We start from the raw sequence: 17500 nt of genomic DNA on the forward strand, positions 1-17500 counted from the left end.
TTTTCTGTACTAAAGATTTTTGTTTTGGCCAAGATGCATTACATATCTTTCACAGTAATTTTTTGGGTGGAGTCTGAAGCTTCAGCAGCCAAAAAGTCACAGCAAGGATCCACGCTGTAAGCTTTTTGGCCAAGATAAGGGGAATATGCAGCCTCGGCTGCCCCCCACAGCCTTCTCTCTCCTTCTTCCCGGTCCCCAGGGTTATTCCTGGACACCTGCTCAGGGTCCCAGCAAGTGGGTTTTGGCGAGGTGCAATTTAAAAGAGACCCCAGGCTTCCATGTTCCTGCAAGGGGCTGGGAGGGGACTGGTGAACTTACAAATTCCAGAATTAGGAAGCAAACGCCTCTCGGGGAGTTGGAAGCTTCAGCAGGCAACAAGGGGAGGACATGGCTCCATGTGCTCTTCGCTTGTCCAAATCACAGACCAAAGTGGTGTCTCGGAAACAACACTCTCCCTCTTGACTATTTCTAAAACATAAAAGGGACACGTGTATCTTCTTTGTATATCTCAGATGTATTCCCTTAACATCTATAACTCTTTTCAAACATCCTCATATAGTGACAATTTTGCCCACTGGCTTTGTTATTTGATGGTTTGATTTTTCCCCTTTGAGATCTGTTTTATACACAATACTGGTAGAAGAGTATCTCTGTATATATTTCATGTTTGAACCAAGTTATGGGGAATGTTGGACTTTATTCGTCAGCCCCCAGATGCACCAACAATATCTTGTGGCTTTGCTTCTCTTTTGCATAGGCACATTAAAATGGGAAAATAATACATATGCCAACATGTTCTTATCTAATAGAGATGGGAACACAAATTTGGTAATGTAATTAGGCCTTTTACCCTGAACATTGGCATAATGATTTGGCTTAGGCCTGAGAAGAATGGGCACCACCCACACACACCTGAACAATGGATAACATCTATGGAAACAACCACAATTGTCTATAACATTACCAGAATCCAAGCCTCTACCAGGGAAGACCTACCACTGCTTTGGCATTGACTTACTCCAAAGAGTGCTCCCAACACCCAGACGACTCAGCACTAGTTTGTATGCAGGGCAGATCGCTCCGCATTTAATGGTATGCTGAAACTAGAGGATGCTTCACATCAGCATGACATTGATGAAAGAAATGCACAGAATCCAGAGTCTTTAAATATAAGAATCTGATACCAACAATAGCTAAAGTGTAAAAAAGTTTCACCGGGACCACGAAGAGTGACTGGGGTTGGACAGACTGGTATGCCTGGAACCCAGAGTCAGTCTTATGCCAATAAACTTCTGGGGTGAGGCCTTTTTGTAATCAGGTCAAGGATTTTTTTTCCATTTTCCTCTTTTTCTGGACCTATGCAAACAACAACGATTGCCACTATCACACCTTTACTACATTTTTTTACTCTTATCCTTTAAGGAAAAGAAATACAATTTACTGAACTTAAAAACAAATAGCTGTAGTAGAATGCCTGTCTCGAATACAGGCAAGGGATAGGAAGGGGGAGGGGGTGAAAGGGGGGTGTTCTGTTTATGACTGTAACCCAACTATGATCATGTTACTAAGTAAAAAATATATTAAAAAAAGAAAATAAACATGAAAATATTTAAAAAAAATAGAGAGACTTTCGGGCCCGGAGAGATAGCACAGCGGTGTTTGCCTTGCAAGCAGCCAATCCAGGGCCAAAGGTGGTTGGTTGGAATCCCCGTGTCCCATATGGTCCCCCGTGCCTGCCAGGAGCTATTTCTGAGCAGATAGCCAGGAGTAACCCCTGAGCACCGCCGGGTGTGGCCCAAAAACCAAAAAACAAATAAAAAATTGAGAGAGACTTTCAACAAAATAATTTCATGTTTGGGAGCTTGAGTGAAAAATCAAAATGGATCCTATGGGTTCAATATTGAACTTGAGTGATAGTTGATAAGTATTGAGCCTGAATGTTAGCTACATAAGCTCATAATATTTTTCTTAGTAATTTTCTACAATAAAAAGACTTAGGAGGACTTCCTGATTCCCTGCATGAGGCTGCTAAGGAAGACCCCCGTGAACTCAATCCCATCAAGTTTCACCAGCCAGGAAACCATGAAGCAGGGAGTATGGTCACTCCACTTCACTTCACTACCTCACACATTTCCTAGCCCATGAACCCCACGACAACACGAAGTAAAAGCCACACAGATAAGGAGTTTAAAGTAGTAATATGGAGGATGCTCATAGAACTCAAAGAAAGCATAGATCACAAAGGTCAAATCCAAAATCATTAAGGACCTGGATATCAGACCTAAAACCATATGGTAAATTAAACAACATGTAGGTAAAACACTCCATGACATCAAGACTAAAGGCATCTTCAAGGTGGAAACAGCACTCTCCATGCAATTGGAAGCAGAGATAAACAGATGGGACTATATTAAGCTGAGAAGCTTCTACACCTCAAAGGAAATAGTGCCTAGGATATAAAAGCCACCCACAGAATTCGAGAAACTATTCACCCAATATCTGTTAGACAAGGGGCTAATATCTAAGAGATACAAGTTACTGACAGAAATGAACAAGAAAAAACATCTAACACCATCAAAAATGGGGAGAAGTGAACAATTTCTCAAAGAGAAAATACAAATGGCCAAAAGGCACATGAAAAATGCTCCACATCACTAATTATCAGGGTGATGCAAATCAAAACAATGATGAGATAACATCTCACATCACAAAGAACACATCACACATCACAAAGAACAAGAACAATAAATGCTTGCGGGGATGTGGAGAGAAAGGAACACTCATTCACTGCTGGTGGAAATGCCATCTAGTCCAGCCTTTATGGAAAACAATATGGAGATTTCTCAAAAAAATGGAAATTGAATTTCCACATGATCCAGCTACACCACTCTTAGAGATATACCCTAGGAACACAAAAATGTAATAAATGGGGCCAGAGCAGTGGTACAAGTGGTAGGGCATTTGCCTTGCATGTGCTAATCTGAGATGGACCATGATTTGTTCCCCTGGTGTCCCATATGGTACCCCAAGCCAAAAGCGATTTCTGAGTGCATAGCCAGGTATAACCTCTGAGCATCACTGGGTGTGGCCCAAAAACCAGAAAAAAATGTAATTCATAAATTTCTTCTTTACACCTATATTCATCACAGCACTATTTACAATAGCCAGACTCTGGAAACAACCAAGATACCCTTCAACAGATGAATGGCTAAAGAAATACACAATGGAATATTATGCAGCTCTCAGGAGAGGTGAAGTCATGAAATTTTCCTATGCATTGATAGACAAGGATATCTATTACGCTGAGTGAAATAAGTCAGAGGGAGACACACACACACACACACACACAGAATAGTCTCGCTTATCTATGGATTTTAAGAAAAATAAAAGACATTATTGTAATAATGCCCAAAGATGAGGGCCAGAAGGACCAGCTCACGATATGAAGCTTACCTCAAAAAGGGGTGAGTGCAGTTAGAGAAATAATACACTAACAACCACCAGACAATGTTAATGAATGAGAGAAGTAGAATGGTGTCTAGAGTACAGACAGATGGTGTGGGAGGAGGGAGATGGGGGCATTGGTGGTGGAAATGTTGCACTGGTGAAAGGAGTGTTCAAAATAAATAAACAAATAAAAATAAAAACTAAAAAAAAGACTTAGGGAGTAAATAAAGTGATGGATCATTAACTTATTCTGCATGCTAGCATATTACTATACTCAGATAGTCTCGTTGCCCTTTACAAGTCCTTTCACTATCCCACCTAAATGAGATTAAGCAGCCTACTATGGAAACTGTCCCTAACATGCAACTCGATGCACACAAGTGTCCACTCAGGGAAGCCAACATGTAGCCGATCACCTCCCAGGACTGAGCAAGAGGCAATAGAAAGAGAAAGGAATAGAAACCAGGTATCCTTCTTTATTCTTTCTAGAGATTGAAGTTTGCTGCTGTCATCAGGCAGTTTCAGAGTGAGAGAGTAAGACAAATGAAAATTCATCAACCAGAGGTTGGTGGGGAGGCCCGTAGTCCCAGGTTAAATAGAGAGAAAAGAGGGGTAGTTACAAAGCAGGCAGCATCTTGTCAATGCTTTATCTCTGGCTCAACCCTGCAGACCAGCAGGCGCTATTCTGGTCACTATCCTAGGAACCCCCCATGGTCCAAGTTTTCCCTTTTATACCAGGCATGACAAAGGAGCATGTCCAAGGGGCTTGTCCCAGGGTGTGTACAGGTTCAACAGTCATTACAGTCAGGGTATCCAAAGAGTGTGTCCAAGTCCAACTGCAATTACATCAATAGAGGTGTGTGTGTGTGTGTGTGTGTGTGTGTGTGTGTGTGTGTGTGTGTGTGTGTGTGTTAGACCATACCCAGTGATGCTCAGATCTTATTTCTGACTCTGCTTGTGGATCACTACTGGTGGGGCTCAGCAGACCATATGTGGTGCCAGAGATTACATTTGGGCGGGTCCCATGAAAAACAAACATCCTATTCACTGTACTATCACTCTGACTCTTTTTATTTGGTTTGTTTTGTGTGCATGTATATGTGTCTGGCTTGGGAGCCTCACCTGACAATACCAGGGCTTAATGCTAGCTGGAGCCATATGCTGTGTGGAAGATCAGATCTGGGCCAGTCACATGCAAAGCATCTGTTATGTTATCTCTCTAGCCCTTTGTGGCATTCTTTGACCTTCCTTTCTCTCAGCCATACTTCTTATCACTGTTCTTATCACTCACAAGGCATCTCTCTGTGAGTGCATATCTGTTTTTCTGTTTAACCTTTGTTTGTCAGTGTTAGACCACACCTGGCAATGCTCAGGTGTTACTCTTAGTTCTGCACTCAGAATTCATTCCTAGTGGTGCTCAGGGGATCATATAAGATGCTGGGGATTGAACCTGGGTTAAGCACCTTATTTCTCCATTCTATCTCATCAGCCCATCTCTGATCAATTTGTACATTTTTATGAAGACATCAGTCATATTGTATTAGGTCACCGTAATGACTTAATTGTAACTTGAAGACTTGCATAAAAGGTCACATCTGAGGATCCAAAGTACCTTGGGGGGGATTAAGTCACTTGTCTTGCCTGTGCTTGTGATTGAGATCCTGGTTCAAATCCTATCACCCCATTTTGTCCCCAGAACCCCACAAGGCATAGCCCCTGAGCATAGAGCCAGGAGTAGCACCAAAACTAAACCAATCTATGAAACAAAACAAACATTGTTGTTGTGGTTGGGGAGATCATACAATTAAGTCAAATTCAAATAAAGGTGCTTCAAAATCTATGCCAGAAATTAATCTGTGATTTTTATATGTATATATATATGTGTGTGTTTAATATATGTAATATACAAAATAGATAGATGTATATATTTGGGAAGGAGTAAATCAAAATTTAGACTGGTTTATCTTTAATAAGATGCAACTATTTCAACCAATTATAAATCTAGAGCCAGAGATAAATTACAGAGGTTAGCCACTCATACTGCATGAGTTCAACTCTGGTTTGATCCCTGGCATTACATATGGTCTCCAAGCAGTGCAGAGAATAATTCCTGAGCACAGTTAGGAATAGCCAGGTTTCTTTTTTTGTTTGTTTTGTTTTAGGACAAAGAAAAAATAAAAAACTCAAAGCTTTTTATTGGCACTGTCAGAATTTTTAGCAAAAAAATAATAATAATGAATCAGTCAAGAAATTAGGTTGTTTGCTGAGAGATAGCACAGTAGTAGGGCATTTGCCTTGCAAGTAGCCAATCCAGGACAGATGGTGCTTCAAATCCCGGCATCCCATATGGTCCCCCGTGTCTCCAGGAGCAACTTTTGAGCAGAGAGCAAAGAGTAACCCCGAACCAAAAACCAAAATAAATTTTTTTTAAAAAAGAAATTAAGTTGTCTTACATAATAGCACCTATTTTAATATTTATTTACTTATAGTGCTAGAATCAAATTCAGAACCTCCACATGCAAAACAAGTGCTCTACCACTTGCAACAAGGGATGTGAGTAACAGCCTTGGACTCCATAACTTGTGCTTTTAACCATTGCGCCTCAAGATAATCATTAATACACTCTGAGTTCGAAATGTGCCAAACACTGTTCTAATTCTATATATTACTTTTCTTATCCTCATCACAATTCTATGGTTAGGTATTATTATTACAATCCCCCCTCCAAAATGTTGGAATGACTGGTTTTTATTTTATTCAAGATAATTTTTCTTTGCTAGAAACACTGCTGGATTGGTCCCTTACCCTACCTGTCCTCCATCCTTGAGTCTTTCACTTCCCAATAAAGACATTGGGTCTCAGAAAGAAGCTGCTTGAGATTTCTTTTCCACAACTGGGTTGTCAGCTGCTGGTATCTTTGCCTGCTGGCAAATAGCTTGTGGTGGAAGTTCCTGAACCTATTTTATATCCCTGTGTGTGGATAATTTCCTGTGTCAGTGTTGCTTCCTGCATCAATCCCTTCCTGCATCCATCCCTCAGGGATCAGGGCATGAGGCTTCTGCTTCAACTTTGAAGCAGGGAAAGGGATAATTATAGAAGTAAAGGACATAAAATTTTTTAAACAACTTTCTTTATTTAAAAAAAAATAAAACGTGGTTAGGTAGTATTTGAACTGACATCACCAAAACTTTGTTGGAGTGCGTGCGAGCACCTCTACTGTCTCTCCACCTTCTAATAATTCTAGAAATCCTGACAGCCTAAACTATGCCCCACAGCTACCATTGTCATGTCTGTATTTGGTCAGCTCCATAGTTTCACTGCATTCTTGAAAGAGAGGTAAACCACTGTGATAAATCATGGAAGTACTACCCTTATAGGTAAAAATAGTAATGTCAGAAGGAGAAAAGGGCCAAGTCCCCACCTTGCTGAAACCCTTCCAATTACATCCACCACAAACAATTGCCACTTCACTAATGGTCAAGCTTCACCACTTCACCACTGATCTCTGCAGAGATGTCATACCAACGAAAACTGCAGGTATGCCGGTATTCAGACTGGCATCTCTAGGTCTTTTTGGAGTGAGTCTAGGCACCCTCCTTACACCTCTGGTATTTCTGGAAGCCCTGCCAGCTGAAACCAAATGCTACAACAGCAGCCACAGAACTTGGAATTCCTGGACTTCAGGGCCACATTTGTAGGCACATGACAACTCTAAATTTTTTCAATACTATTATCCCAGTAGGAACACACCTAGATGTCAATGGGAATTTGAAGCCACCTAATTAATGTTCAGAAACAGAACAAATAACAGAAATATCAGCTAGCAATAAATCTTATAGTAAACTTTTTGACAGTGATTTAATAAGCTTATTGAATGATACAATAATTTTCACAAATTTTCTTTTTGCCTTGCTCAAAAAAATAAAAAAACCTTCTATTACCACTTACCTGTAAACAGGCTATAAAAATACATTATTTCATGCTTGCTAAGCAGGTAAGCTTAAAAATGGGTGAGATTTTGAAGAGAATGGTGAAAGGAATTTTACATTGTGTTTAGTGTTGGAACATAAAGTAGCAGAAAAAATGCATTAAAGGCAAATATATAAAACAAGGTCTTTAAATAAAGTAATTTATAACTAAAAGTAAATATAAACCATGACTTACAGAATTGCTTATGATAGTTATTTCTGGCACTCAATATTCCAATCTCACCACCAGGGCAACATTCCCTACAACATTGTTCCCAGTTTCTCAAACTCCCTAAACCTGGCCCTACATGTAGATTGGCATGTACAGATTAGCTTAATATTGCTTGTAATGGTAATAAAATTATTTAAGAAAAACTTGATTAAAAATTTTGTGAAAATATCTGTATCTTGCAATGGGGTCATTCTGTCAACTAAACTGCTCATTGACAGTTGTTGGTTTTGTTTGATCAGTTTGCATGGTTTCTATGACAATGTACATTTGATTTAGTATACTTTATGGGATGTCAATATTAAAACTATAGAAGTGTTACACAGCTGAGTGGTGCAAGATTTAGATGATCTGTGAAGCTGACTCATGAATTCATATGGCAGCAGAGGTGAATTGTGGATGTGGCTGCCAAGGCTTCTGGAAGTACAGAGGTGTTGACAGAGGTGGAGGGATGGAGGAGGCAGCCAACAATGACTTTGAAGAGTCCCCAGAGATGTCAGCCACAAAATCTGCATATATAGAGTTTTGGGGGGTTAGATATCTCTGCAGAACTTAGTGGAAAAGCAGTGAAGCTAAGGCAGTGGCAGTAGTTGTAGAGTGTGTCTGTATGTGAAGCTGCCAAGGCTTCAACAGGGCGGGGAATTGTCCTGCCCCCATCCCAAGGGTACCCAGTATGATCAGTTTCAAGGTTGGTATCTCCATGAGTTTGCAAAACTTTGTTGAAACTCTTTGGAGAGTTAGATGTGTCTCTGGCACTGGCTGATGGGCAGACATGGTAGCAACGCTCAACAAACAAGTTTTTGAAATGGAGATAGGTTATGAAAAAGGGAACATCTATTGCAACAACTATTTGGCCCATCTTAAGTGATTACATACACACAGAACAAAATAAAGAACTTAGAGGATTTGAAAAATCAAACTAGCATGCCTACATTGGATTTATATTCTACAAATAGATAATCTCCTTTTTAGACTTTTATGACACTTAACTCATATGCTGGGCCACAGAGATAACCTCAAAAAACAAGTGTTACCCAAAGAACACCAATAATACTTACACAGTTAGTTCATTGAAGCACAACTTATAATAGTCAAGTAATAATCAAGCATCCAACAAGATATGAGTGGATAAAGAAGTGAGATAGATAGATAGATAGATAGATAGATAGATAGATAGATAGATAGATAGATAGATAGATAGATAGATAGATGATAGGCAATTCACAGATACAATAAAGAAGATGAAGTCTTGTCTTTTGCTACAAGGTGGATGGAACTGGAAATGGTCATGCTAAGAAAAATAAGTCTGAAGAAGCAAGCAATGGCAAAACAATAATATGCAGCTTGTAAAGTATAAGAGCAGACGGTTTATGTCCAGTAAAAACAAATTCTGGTTTTGTGTTCTTAGAGTATATCCTTAGGCATGATATAGGTGGATCATATAGGAGCACAATTTACATTTTTTGAGGAATCTCCATATTGTTTTATCCATAAATCTCCATAAAGGCTGGACTAGACAGCGCTCCACGAGCACTGAATGAGATTTTCTTTCTCCACACATCCCCACCAGCACTGATTGTTCTTGTTCTTTGTGATGTGTGCCAGTCTCTGTGGAGTGAGGTGTTACCTCATTGTTGTTTTGACTTGCATTACCCTGATGATTAGTGATGTGAAGCATTTTTCATGTGCCTTTTGGCCATTTGTTTGAGGGGTTTTTTTGTTTTGTTTTGTTTGGCTTTTGAGTCACACCCGGCAATGCTCAGGGGTTACTCCTGCTCTACTTTCAGAAATCACTCCTGGCAGGGGGACTATATGGGATGCCAGGATTTGAACCACCATTTGTCTGTATCCAAGGCAAATGCTCTACCTCCATGCTATCTCTCCGGCCCCCCTTTTGGCCATTTGTATTTCTTCTATAAGGAAGTGTCTATTCATTTCTTCTCCCTATTTTTTGATGGGGTTAGAAGTTGTTTTGTTTTTTAAGTTTTGTCAGTACCTTGTATGTCTTAGATTTTAGCCCATATTTGATGGATATTGGATAGATAGTCTCTCCCATTTTCTGGGTGGCCTTTGTGTCCTAGTCTTTATCTCCTTTGAAATGCAGAAGCTTATCACCTTAATATAGTACCATTTGTTTATATCTGCTTCCACTTGTTTGAAAAGTGATGTTTCCTCCTTGAAGATGCCTTTAGTCTGTCTCAATGTTATGGAGTGTTTTACCTACGTGTTGTTCTATATACCCTATGGTTCTGGGTCTGATATTAAGGTCTTTCCTTAATCTATTGGACTTGACCTTTGGGTCTGGTGTTAGATGGAGGTTCGAGTTTCTGCATGTGGCTGACCAGTTGTCCCAACAACATTTGTTGAAGAAGCTTTCCTTGCTCCATTTTGCATTTCTTGCTCCTTTATCAAAGATTAATTGATTGTATGTCTGGGGAATATTCTCTAAATACTCAAGTCTATTCCATTTGTCTGAGAGTCTATTTTTAATCTATTATTATGCTGTTTTAATGACTATTCTTTGTAATACAATTTAAAAGTAGGAAAAGTGATGCCTCCCACCATTTTTTCCTAAGGAGTGCTTTAGCTATTCATTGGTGTTTATTATTCCAAATAAATTTCAGGAGTGTTTGATCTACTTTGTTGAAGAATATCATGGGCCTTAGAGGAATTTCATTAAATTTGTACAATATTTTGGGGGAGTATTGCCATTTTAATGATATTAATCCTCCCAATCCATAAGCAGGGTATGTGTCTCCATTTCCTTGTGTCCTTTTTTATTTTTTTAAATAATAATATTTTTATTTAAACACTTGTGGTTACAAACATGATGGTAGTTGGGTTTCAGTCATAAAAAGAACACCCCCTTCATTAGTGCAACCTTCCCATCACCAATGCCCCCATCTCCTCCCTCCCCATCTCACTCCCTGTATTTAAGACAGGGTTTCTACATCCCTCACTCACTAACATTGTTATGACAGTTCTCAGCATAGTTATTTCTCTAACTGTACTCACCACTCTTTGTAGTGAGCTTCATATCTTGATCCTTCTGGCCCTCATCTCTGTGAATTATTTCAATATCTTTTTTTTAAGTGCTAACTCTCTTTTATTTATTTATTTAATATTTATTTAAAATTTTTTTCTTAAAACCCATAGATGAGTGAAACTATTCTGTGTGTCTCTCTCCCTCTGATTTATGTCACTCAGCAAAATATATTTCATGTACATCCATAGGAAGATTTCATGACTTCATCTCTTTTGACAGCTGCATAATATCTCATTGCATATATGTACCAGGGTTTTTTTTTTTTAGCCATTCATCTGTTGAGATGCATCTTGATTGTTTCCAGAGTCTGGTTATTGTAAATAGCACTGCTATGAATATAGGTGTGAGGAAGGGATTTGTGAATTGGATTTTTGAGTTCCTGGGGTATATCCCTAGAAGTGGTATCGCTGGATCAAAAGGGAGTTCAATTTACAGTTTTTTGAGGACTCTCCATATTGTTTTCCATAAAGGCTGGATGAAACAGCATTCCCACTAGAAGTGAAAGAGAGTTCCTTTCTCCAACATCCCCACAAGCACTAATAGTTCTTGTCCTCTGTGACTGTGTGCCAGTCTCTGTGGTGTGAAATGGTACCTCATAGCTTTTTTATGTGCATCTCCCTGATGATTAGTGATGTGGAGCATTTTTTCATGTGCCTTTTGGCCATTTGTATTTCTTCTTTTAGAAATTGTCTGTTCATTTCTTCTCTTTATTTTCTGATGGAGTTAGATGTTATTTTTCTTGTTCAGTTCTGTCAGTACCTTGTATATCTTAAATATTAGCCACTTATCTGATGGGTATTGGGTAAATAACTTCTCCCATTCTGTGGGTAGCTTTTGTATCCTAGGCATTATTTCCTTTGAGGTGCAGAAGCTTCTCAGCTTAATATAGTCCCATTTATTTATCTCTGCTTTGACTTGTTTGGAGAGTACTATTTCTTCCTTGAAGACGCCTTTAGTTTCAGTGTCATGGAATGTTTTACCTATGTGTTGTTTTATATACCTTATGGTTTCAGGTTTAATATCAAGATCTTTAATCCATTTGCATTTATTTTACCTTTGTGCATGGTGTTAGAAGGAGATAAGAGTTAATTGTTTTTTTGTTTTGTTTTGTTTTGTTTTTGCAAGTGGCTGACCAGTTGTTCCAACACCACTTGTTGAAGAGGCTTTCCTTGCTCTATTTTGCATTTATTGGCCCTTTATCAAAGATTAATTGATTGCATATCTGGGGAGTATTCTCTGAATGTTCTAGTCTATTCCACTGATCTGAGAGTATGTCTTTATTCCAATACCTGCTGTTTTAATGACTATAGCTTTGTAATACAGTTTAAAGTTGGGGAAAGTGATGCCTCACATATTCCTTTTTCCAAAGATTACTCTAGTCATTTGTGGGTGTTTATTGTTCCAGATAAATTTTAGGAGTTTTTGATCCACTTATTTGAAGAATGTTATGAGTATCCTTAGAGGGATTGCATTAAATTTGTACAATGTCTTGAGGATTATTGCCATTTTAGTGATGTTATTCTGCTAATCCATGAGCAGGGTATGTGTCTCCATTTCTGCTTGTCCTCTTTTATTTCTTGAAGCAGGATATTGTAGTTTTCTTTGTATAAGTTTTTCACATCTTTAGTTAAGTTGACTCCAAGATATTTGAGCTTGTGTAGCACTAATGTGAATAAAATATTTTGATGTCCATTTCTTCTCTATCATTATTGGTGTATAAGAAAGCCATTAATTTTTGCATGTTAATTTTGTATCTGCCACTTTGCCATATGAATCTATTGTTTCTAGAAGCTTTTTGGTATAGTCTTTAGTGTTTTCTAAATATAATATCATGTCATCTGCAAACAGAGAGCACTTGACTTCTTCCTTTCCTATCTGGATGCCCTTGATATCTTTTTCTTGCCTAATAGCTATGGCAAAAACTTCCAGCACTATGTTGAATAAGAGTGGTGAGAGAGGGCCCGGAGAGATAGCACAGCAGCATTTGCCTTGCAAGCAGCCAATCCAGGACCAAAGGTGGTTGGTTCGAATCCCGGTGTCCCATATGGTCCCCTGTGCCTGCCAGGAGCTATTTCTGAGCAGACAGCCAGGAGTAACCCCTGAGCAATGCCGGGTGTGGCCCCAAAAAACCAAAAAAAAATACTTTTAAAAAGAATCTTATCTTTTATTTCTTAAAGCAGGGTTTTGTAGTTTTCTTTGTACTGGTCTTTCACCTCTTTAGCTAAGTTGACACCAAGGTATTTATTTGAGTTTGTGTGGCACTAATGTGAATGGGATTCTTTTTTTACTGTTCATTTCTTCTATATCATTATTTGCATATAAGAAGGCCTTTGAATTTTGCATGTTAATTTTGTAGCCTGCCACTTTGCTATATAAATCTATAGGTTTTTTTTTTTTTTGTGTTTTGTTTTGGTTTGGTTTGGTTTTTTAGACCAAACCCGGTGATGTTCAGGGATTAGTTCTGGCTATGTGCTCAGAAATTGCTCCTGGCTTGGGGGACCATATGGAATGCCAGGGGATCAAACCACGGTCAGTCCTAGGCTAGCGCTGGCAAGGTAGTTAGTTGCTTTACTGCTCCACGCAACACTCCAGCCCCATAAAACTATAGTTTCTAGAAGAAGCTTTACAGTAGAGTCTTTATGGTTTACTAAATATAGTAGCATGTCATCTGCAAACAGTGAGATCTTGAATTTTTCCTTTTCTATCTAGATGCCCTTGATATCATTTTTTTGCCTAATGGCAAGTACATCAGTACTATGTTAAATAGGAGTAGTGAGAGGGGCAGCCTTGTCTTGTGCCAGATTTTAGAAGAAAGGCTTTTAGTTTATCTCCATTGAGAATATTTACCAATCAATTATGATAAATGGCCTTAACTATATCGAGAAAAGTTCCTTCCATTCCCATCTTGTTGAGAGGTTTTATCATGCATGGGTGTTGGAACTTATCAGATGTTTTCTCTGCATCTATTGATATGATCATATGGGTTTTTTTCTTTAGTTTATATGGTGTAGTATGTTGATTGATTCATGTATATCAAACCATCCTTGCACTCCTGAAATGAAACCTACTTGGTCATGGTGTATGACCTTGATGAGCCATTGGATCCTATTTGCTAATATTTTGTTGAGGAACTTTGCATCTGTATTCATCAGGGATATTTGTCTGTAGTTTTCTTTCTTTGCAAAATGTCTGTCAGGTTTTGGCATTAGGGTAATGTTAGCTTCACAAAAACTATTTGGAAGTATTCCTGCTTCTTCAATTTCCTAAAAAAAAAAAAAAGCCTTAAAAAGATTGGTAGTAATTTGTCTTGAAATGTTGAAAAGAATTTGTGAATACCTCTTGGCCTGGGTTTTTATTTTTTGGAAAGACTTTTGATGACCATTTTAATGTCCTCAATAGTGATGGATCTGTTTAGATAGGCTAGTCATCCTGACTCTACCATGGAAGATTGTAAGAGTCCAAAAATTTATCCATTTCTTTCAGGTTCTCTTGTTTCGTGGAATATACCATAAGAACACAAATACACAATACAAAAATGCCCTCTGTACACCAATATTCATTGCAGCACTATTTACAATAGCCAGAATTTAAAAACAACCCAGATGCCCAACAACAGATGAGTAGCTAAAGAAGTTGTGGTACCTATACACAATGGAATGTTATGCAGTCATTAGGAAAAATGAAGTCATTTTTCCTATACATGATGAACATGGAAACTATTGTGCTGAGTGAAATAAGTCAGAGGACAAGAGACAGATACAGAATAGTCTCACTCATCTGTGGGATTTAAGAAAAATAAAAGACATTATTGTAATAATACCCAGAGACAGTAGAGATGAAGGTGAAAGGACTGGGAAGCCTACCACAAAGATTGGTGAATGCAGTTAGAGAAATAACTACATTAACAACTATCATGACAATGGCAGTGAGTGATAGAAATAGAATGCCTGTCTCAAACACAGGCGGGGGTTAAGGGGGAGATGGAAGATGGGGACATTGGTCGTGGGAAGGTTACACTGGTAAAGGGGGCGTTCTTTTCTATAACTGAAACTCAACTACAAACATATTTGTAATCATTGTGCTTAAATAAATATATTATTAAAAAATAAATTCTGAGCACAGATGGTTCCAAAAGATGAAGGCCCTGCAAAGTTCCCATAAACTATAGTAGCAGGATCTTGGCACTTTGGTGGTAGAAATGGGTGTGGCACCTCTAAAACACAATCATCCTTGTAATCTATAGTTACTTCAATAAAAATAAATTTATAACGGGGCCAGAAAGATTGTACAGGAATTAAAGTTCTACCTTGTATGTCATCAACCCTGGTTTGATTCCCAGCACTGCATAGTCCCCAATGCACAAGGAGCAACAGACATGGGATAGCTCCCACCACTTCCAAAATGCCCCTTATGTGTATCCCCACCCCCAACTTCTTGTTTATTCTATTTGAATGGTCAGAACTGCCCACACCTGGAAAGGGAGGGCAGAGGAGTTTGCCTAGATGGAGAGAGGGGATAACAAGAAGGAGAGTTAGATAGAGAAGAGAGAGGCAGCAAAGAAACATGGAAAGCAGCTGAAATGGAGACAGAGCTCCTGAGAGAAAGAGGTAGAGAGCCAGAGAAGAAGCAGAAAAGAAAAAGCTGTTTGGAAAAAGCTGAGTATAGGGGCCAGAGCTGTGGCGCAGCGGGAGGGCATTTGCCTTGTACACGGCTGACCTAGGACTGACCAAAGTTTGATCACCCGGTGTCCTCTATAGTCTCCCAAACCAGGAGTAATTTCTGAGCGCATAGCCAGGAGTAAACCCTGAGCGTCACTGGGTGTGGCCCAAAACAAAACAAAAAGCTGAGCGTAGAAGCCATGTGAGGAAATGTACATGGCAGATAGGACCATAGAATAAACTAAGCTGACTCCTGAAACTCCTAAAACTTCTCTAAAACCCGCCGGTAAAAGGGGTAAAGGTGCTGTGCTGAGACAGGCCTAATCCCAGACACACAGACTCTAGATTTTATACAGAAACTCCCCGCTTAATGATCTACCTGTTTAGCTACCACTCACATTTACGACCGTCTTTTCACCGTTACGACCACTCACACTTATGACCATCTCACTGATGGTACATGCTAGAACGTGGTAGCATCCCTGTGTCTCAACGTCATTTATGGTTGATGTACATTATTCTGAGGTCTGGTACTGCTGTTTCCTGGTCAGTATTCACATTTCAGAAGTAAATTATATTTTTGCGATGCAAAGAAAAAACGTTATAAACAGTATTCTGTACTGTACATACAGTACAACTATACTGCATATAGTCCAGGATCTCTCTCTGGCCTACACAATACAGCACAGTAATGTGGCAATATACAGTACAGATATAGTACATTATAGTATGTACAGTACAGTGTAACTGTTTATAAATCTTTTTCTTCAAGCATGCAAGTTGTGTGTGATCTGAGTACTTTATTCTGTATTGTACTTTACCCTAGATATCTCTAAAAAGGAAAAGCAAGGCTTCATTAGAAAATACCAAGAAACAAAGGAAGGCTATTGATCTTGAGAAGAAAATGAAGATCATAAAGGATTATGAAGGTGGCAAAAAAGTCCATGAAATAGCACATGACTTGCAGCTGGCACATTCAACCATTTCAACAATCCTTAAGGATAAAGATAGAGTAAAAGAGGCAGTGAAAGCATCAACAGACTTTAAAGCCATAATAACTAGACAGTGGAAAGTTATGGTTATCTGGATATGGAGATATGGAGCAGTTACTGGCTATCTGGTTTGACGACCAGATTCAAAAAAGAATGCCATTGAGCCTTTCAATAATTCAAGCCAAAGCACTCAATATCTTTGAGAATTTGCAAGCACGCAACAATGAAGTATCAACCAAAACCTTTACAAAAAGTAACAGATGATTTCAACAGTTTTCTCAAAGATTTTTTTTTTTTTTTTTTGGTTTTTGGGTCACACCTGGCAGTGCTCAGGGGTTATTCCTGGCTCCAGGCTCAGAAATTGCTCCTGGCAGGCACAGGGGACCATATGGGGCGCCGGGATTCGAACCGATGACCTCCTGCATGAAAGGCAAACGCCTTACCTCCATGCTATCTCTCCGGCCCCAGTTTTCTCAAAGATTTAACCTGCATAATCGGAGCGTCAGTGGTGAGGCAGCAAGTGCAGATGTAGAAGCAGCAGAAAAATTTGTTGACCAATTTGATAAATATCATAGAGCAAGGTGGCTACTGTCTAGAAGAGATCTTCAATGTGGATGAAAGTGGACTTTTTTGGAAGAAAATGCCTGAAAGATCCTATATACACAAAGAAGCTAAGACAATGCCTGGCTTTAAGGCATTTAAGGACAAGGTCACATTGTTGTTGGGAGGAAATGTTACTGGATTTAAGTTGAAGCCTTTGCTTATCTATCGTTCTGAAAACCCACGTGCATTGAGCAGAGTTAGAAAGAACACACTGCCTGCTTACTACGGAGCAAATAACAAGGTATGGATGGCTCAAGCTTTATTTGAGGATTGGGTCACCCACTGCTTCCTACCCTCAGTGAAGCACTATTGTCAAGAAAAGGGCATTCCTTTTAAAATTATCCTCCTGCTTGATACTGCTCCAGGCCATCCCCAGTACGTATCTTGATGACCTAAACCCAGATGTAAAGATAATATATCTATCTAAAAACACAACTTCAATCCTTCAGCCAATGGACCAGGGGGCCATAGCCACATTTAAAGCATACTATTTACGCGCAACTTTTTCCAAAACTGTAGCAGCAACAGAAAATGATGAAGTAACTCTCCGTGATTAC

Source organism: Suncus etruscus, chromosome 8 (genome assembly GCF_024139225.1).
Source record: "Suncus etruscus isolate mSunEtr1 chromosome 8, mSunEtr1.pri.cur, whole genome shotgun sequence".
NCBI lineage: Eukaryota > Metazoa > Chordata > Mammalia > Eulipotyphla > Soricidae > Suncus > Suncus etruscus.